Genomic DNA, 6,212 nt, shown 5'->3' on the forward strand with positions numbered 1-6,212 from the left:
TCCCGGTGCATATAGATTTGAGAATGGGATTGCTCCACCTACAACACCGGCAAATGATTTTGAAATAAGACCGGCAATGATCACTTTGATAGAGAGGTGGCAATTTAGTGGGGCTAAGCATGAAAGCCCACTAAACCATCTCAAGGAGTTCGAAAAATATTGCAATACTATCAAGGTGAACGGAATTTCCCAAGAATTCATCTGCCTCAAGTTCTTTCCCTTTTCTCTCATAGGGCGTGCTTTGGAATGGCTAGACAAGGAGGTTAAGCCGAATTCTCTAAGGACATGGGACGAGGTTACCAAGGAATTTCTATCCCGTTTCTATCCTCAAAAGAAATCAGCGGAGGCTAGAGCTTTGATTCAAGGTTTCAAGCAAAAGCCAAGTGAGAGCCTCTATGAAGCATGGGAGAGATACAAAGAGTATCAAAGAGAGTGTCCTCATCACGGAATTCCAACCCATCAAATCATTCAAATCTTATATGGAGGCCTTAGCCCTCAAGGAAAATCATGTTTAGATGGAGAAGCCGGAGGTCCTATCATGAACAAAACGGAAGAGGAAGTGGTGGACATAATTGAAGACGTAGTGAGGTATTATAGAGATTGGCAAGATGGAGAAAGAGAGTCAACTAGCAAGAGTAGCTCTTCGGTGTACTCGGTTGATCATCTAAATGCAATCAACAATCTATCCTCACAAATGACAAACTTGGGGAATGAGATGTCCGCTATCAAGGCAAAGTTGGAAAGTTCTACCTACCAAGTTTCAAGTCTTCCCTCCCAATCTAAGGGGAGAGGTATGTCTTCTAATTCTCAACCCCCTCCTTCTTCTAATAACATGCCTAGTAGATGCTTGTTTTGTGATGATTGTGGGTCGTATGATCACGATGTTTCTAGTTGCCCTCATGCATGTATGGATGTTTGTGATGATCAAGATGGAAATGTGAATGAGCATGTGAACTATGTGTCAAATAATCATGATTCTAGGTTTGAGAATCAAAGAGGTCAATGGAATAGGAATTACAACAATCATGGCAATTTTGACAACTATAACCAAGGTGGTGGTTATAGGAACCAAGGTTCTCGAGGTAACTATAACAATCAAGGTTATAGTAGCCAAAATCAAAACCAAAATTATGGCAATCAAAACCAAGGTTATGGGAATTATAATCAAGGTAGTGGTAACCATAATCAAGGTTATGGTCAAAATCAAAATAAGGGTAATTGGAACAATCAAGGTAGAGGCAACTTTCAAAACAACGCTCAAAGAGGCCCTCCACCCGGATTTGCTCCAAAGGCCCAAAATGATAATTCCTATGTTCAATCCTTTTCTTCTTCACATAGAACAAATTTGGAAGAAATCATTGAAAATCAAACAAATTTGTTGAACACTTACATGACCGTAAGTGATAAGAAATTTAATGAAATGATGACTCATAATAAGATGCTTGAAAATCAAATTTCTCAACTTGCTAACGCTTTGAAAGACCATGCTAGTCCTTCTTCTTTACCTTCCCAAGGCCTAGATCCTAAGAGACCGGTTAATGCTATTGTCACAAGGAGTGGTAAGATTCTTGAGGAGAGTTTGCCTAGGAAGAGTGAGACCAAAGAGGGCACAAAAGAGGTTTTGGTTGAAGATGAGAGAGATGGTGCATCTTTGAGTGAGGTTGAAATTGAGAAGCCTAGTGAGGTGAGAGTGGAGAAAGAGATTGTGAAACCCAAGCTTCCTTATCCATAAAAATTCATGAGACACAAGTTAGATGAACAATTTGGAAGATTCATTGACATGCTTAAGCAACTTCACCTTTCTCTACCATTTACCAAAGTTGTCACCCAAATGCCCAACAACGTAAAATTCCTCAAAGAAATTTTGAGTGGTAGGAGGACTTGTGATGGTGTAGAGACGGTGAACTTGACTGGGAATTGTAGTGTTATCATAATGAACAAGATTCCACCTAAGCTAAAAGACCCCGGAAACTTTTCCATCCCTTGTGCCATTTATAAAATGCAAATTGAGAATGCCTTGTGTGACCTAGGAGCTAGTGTTAGCCTCATGCCATACTCGGTGTACCAAAGACATGAGCTAGGGGAACCTACTAACATCACTTTGCAATTGGCCGATAGGTCAATTAAGTTTTCTAAGGGTAAGGTAGAGGATGTTCCTTTGAAGGTTGGGAAATTTGTTATTCTGGTAGATTTTGTTGTACTTGAGATGGATGAAGATGCAAATATTCCTATCATTCTAGGGAGACCATTCCTTGCTACTTCGGGCTTTGATAGATGTGAAAAGTGCTAAAATTTCGCTCAAAGTAGGGGATGAGGTGATAGAATTTGACTTGAATGATAGCATGAAGTATCCAAGTTCTTCTTTAGAAAATTTTATGTTGATTGATTCTCTAGATCATGTTGTGTCTTCTATGCATGAGCAATTGCTCACTTCTAACGATGCTCTTGAGAATGTTTTGTTGAATAAGGAAAAGATAGGTACTCCTAACAAGGAGATGGCTTTGTATGAAGATGTGCTCAATGGAAGCTTTGAGGATGTTGAAGAGCAAATGTGTTTGAGCATTTCTAGCCAAGAAGCGTTGCAAGTGGCAACATCGAAGGAAGGCAAAGGTGTTCCAATGGTTGAGCTCAAACCTTTTCCATCACACCTTAGGTATGAATTTTTGGGACCCAAACTCCACTTTTCCCGTGATTGTTAGCTCTTCTTTGAGTGAGCATCAAGCTCAAAAGTTGTGTGGTTTTGAAGAAGCACCGAAGTGCTTTGGGTTATACAATTGATGACCTCAAAGGTATAAGCCTCGCTTTATGTACACATCACATAACTCTTGAGGAGGGTGCTTTACCTTCTATTGGGAGGCAACGAAAGTTACACCCCCCAATGGGAGAGTTAGTGAGGAAGGAGATCACCAAACTTTTCGATGCGGGAATCATATTCCCCATTTTTAGTTCTAAGTGGGTCTCTCCCGTTCACGTTGTCCCAAAGAAGGGAGGTATGACCGTCGTTGAGAATGAGAAAGGTGAGCTCATTCCGACGAGGACGGTCACGGGACGGAGGATGTGTATAGACTATAGACGTCTAAACACATCTACAAAGATAGATCATTTCCCCCTTCTTTTTATTGATCAAATGATTGAAAGACTAACAAGGCACAAGTTCTATTGTTTTCTTGATGGTTATTCGGGATTTTTCCAAATCCCTATCCATCCGGATGACTAAGAGAAAACAACCTTCACTTGTCCATGTGGTACATTTGCTTATAGGAGAATGTTGTTCGGCCTTTGCAATGCTCCCGCGACATTTCAAAGATGCATGATGAGTATATTTGGAGATATGTTGGAAGAGGAGATGGAGGTTTTTATGGACGACTTCTCCGTAGGAGGTGTTTCATTTGAGGCATGCCTTGAAAACCTTGAAAAATGTCTTGCAAGGTGTGAGAAGGTGAACTTGGTCTTGAATTGGGAGAAATGTCACTTCATGGTGGAGGAAGGCATAGTCCTTGGCCACAAGATCTCTCACAAGGGGATAGAGGTGGATAAAGCTAAAATTGAAGTCATTGAAAAGCTTCCACCTCCGGTGAATGTAAAGGGAGTGAGATCTTTCTTAGGGTATGCCGGGTGTTATAGAAGATTCATCAAGGATTTCTCGCTCATTGCAAAGCCCCTCAATAATCTTCCTCAAAAAGATGCCGAGTTTGTGTTTGATGATAAGTGTTTGGAGGCATTTAATAAGTTGAAGAAAGCTCTAATCTCTACTCCTATTGTTCAAGATCCAAGATGGGATTTACCATTTGAGTTGATGTGTGATGCAAGTGATTTGGCAATAGGAGGTGTCTTAGGTCAAAGAGTGGACAAGAAATATCATGTGATCTATTATATGTCCAAGACTCTAAATGGAGCTCAACGGAATTACAGTACAACGGAGAAGGAATTCTTGGCTATAGTTCATGCTTTTGAGAAGTTCCGTTGTTATCTATTGGGTTCCAAAGCCATTGTCTTCACGGATCATGCGGCTCTCAAGTATCTTTTTGCCAAGAAAGAGTCCAAGCCAAGGTTGATCCGGTGGGTTCTTGAGCTCCAAACTTTTGACATTGAGATTAGGGATAAAAGAGGAGCGTAAAATGTTGTGGCGGATCATCTTTCTCGTTTAGAAGATTCTCAAACTCATGATGATGGTTCTCCAATTGAGGATAGGATGCTTGATGATTTCTTGTATGCTATTGAAGCAAAGGAGCTCCCATGGTTTGCCAATTTAGTGAACTTTCTTGCATGTGGGGAGTTTCCTCCTTCCTTTTCTAAGAACCAAAGAAAGAAGCTCAAGATAGAGGCAAGGCATTATGTGTGGGATGATGGCTTACTTAGACGTTGTGTGCCAAACAAAGAGGTGCCTAGTGTTTTGAAAATGTGCCATTCGGATCCAAACGGGGGCCATATAGGTGTCTCTAAGACCGCCACTAAGGTCCTTCAATGCGGTTTATGGTGGCCACGTCTCTTTTGGGGCTTTGTCAAGCCATGTGACTGATGTCAAAGAGTTGGGTTCCAAGAGAAATGAAATGCCTCAACAACCCATACTTGAGTTGCAAGTGTTTGATGTGTGGGGTATTGATTTTATGGGGCCATTTCCCTCATCTTTCGGAAATCAATATATTCTTGTGGCGGTCGATTACGTGTCTCAGTGGGTTGAGGCCATTGCCTCCCCAACTAATGACCACAAGGTGGTTATGAAGTTGTTTAAGAAGATAATCTTTCCAAGATTTGGGGTACCAAAGGCGGTAATAAGCGTCAACGGTTCTCATTTTATTCACCATGCCTTTCAAAAGATGTTGAGGAAGCATGGAGTCCATCAAAGATTCAGCCTCCCATATCATCCCCAATCGAGCGATCAAGTAGAAGTCTCTAATCGTCAAATCAAGCTCATTCTTGAAAAGACGGTTGCGAGAAATCGAAAGGATTGGTCGGATAAGTTGGATGATGCTCTTTGGGCCTATCGAACGGCTTTCAAGACCCCCATAGGTACCACTCCATACCGCTTGGTCTATGGAAAGTCATGCCATCTCCCGGTTAAAATTGAACACCGTGCTTTGTGGGCAATCAAGAAGATAAATTTTGACTTGGCAAGTGCGGGGGAGAAAAGGTGGTTAGATCTTCATGAGCTAGAGGAGCTTCGGTTTGATGCTTACGATTGTGCTAGTGTGTACAAAGCTCGTTCTAAGGAAACATATGACAAGCTTATTGAGAAGAAAGATTTTTGTGTTGGCGATAAGGTTCTTCTGTACAATTCAAAAATGAAGTTGTTTCCCAGAAAGCTCATGTCAAGATGGAGCGGTCCCTATTTGGTCAAGAATGTTTTTCCAAGTGGTGTTGTAGAGGTCTCAATGATGGATTCTTCTTCTCCGTTTAAGGTCAATGGCCATCGTCTCAAGAAGTATTTCGACGGTGCTTTTGTTGGCCTTGTTCACTCATTGCTTTTCCGACAACCACCTTAATTGGTGGAGGACGTCGAGCTATGACGTTAAACAAGCGCTACCCGGGAGGCAACCCGGTTTTCTAACCTTTTTCTTTTGATTTTACGATTTTCTATATTTCTTTTATCTTTGAGAATTTTTCTTATTTCTCTTTATTTTTGTTTGTTCTCTTGATTTTAGGTACCATGCGATTGGATCGAAGAAAATTTCCAACAATTTTGGTATTATTTCAAGCTTTCTCGAGGTTTGGTTAAGTTTAGGTGGAAAAGCTTGTTGGGGTTTTATGCTCTCATGTTTTCATATTTATTGATTTTCTACTCTTTTTCGAATGTGCTTTCAATTATCTCATTATGCATACACGAAAGTATATTCATGGCCGAAATATTCTTGCTTGGTGCACGCGAACCATAGGTTGCGCGCGCGCACCACAGGAATCAGAAATTTTCACTAACTTTGACAAAAATTGACGGTTTTTGAACCATCCTCATACCCCCTTGGTGCGCACGCACCCCATCCTTGCGCGCGCGCACCACAGGGGTCAGAACTTTTGGTCTCTTTTGGTGCGACGCAAGCAAAAATCAGCCAACCCCAGCCTTTACCTGGTGCGCACGCACCTCCTGGCTGCGCGCACGCACTAGGTAGGCAGAGTCTTTGGCCAAGCGTCGCAACCCAAAGCAAGAATCAGCCCCCCCTGCTATCGCTGGTGCGCACGCGCCAAGCCCCTGCGCACACGCACCAACCGCAGCAACC

At 41.9% G+C, this 6,212-nt stretch overlaps 1 non-coding gene across 1 annotated transcript; it reads right to left on the bottom strand.

The window, feature by feature from the left end:
• Positions 1-344: 344 nt before the first annotated feature.
• LOC145580337 (small nucleolar RNA R71) lies at positions 345-450 on the bottom strand. Its single transcript, XR_014099402.1, has one exon. It is a non-coding gene; the product is annotated as a small nucleolar RNA R71 (small nucleolar RNA).
• Between the last annotated feature and the right edge of the window lie 5,762 nt (positions 451-6,212).

The sequence above is a fragment of the Chenopodium album genome, chromosome 14, assembly GCF_948465745.1.
Source record: "Chenopodium album chromosome 14, dcCheAlbu1.1, whole genome shotgun sequence".
NCBI classification, from domain to species: domain Eukaryota; kingdom Viridiplantae; phylum Streptophyta; class Magnoliopsida; order Caryophyllales; family Amaranthaceae; genus Chenopodium; species Chenopodium album.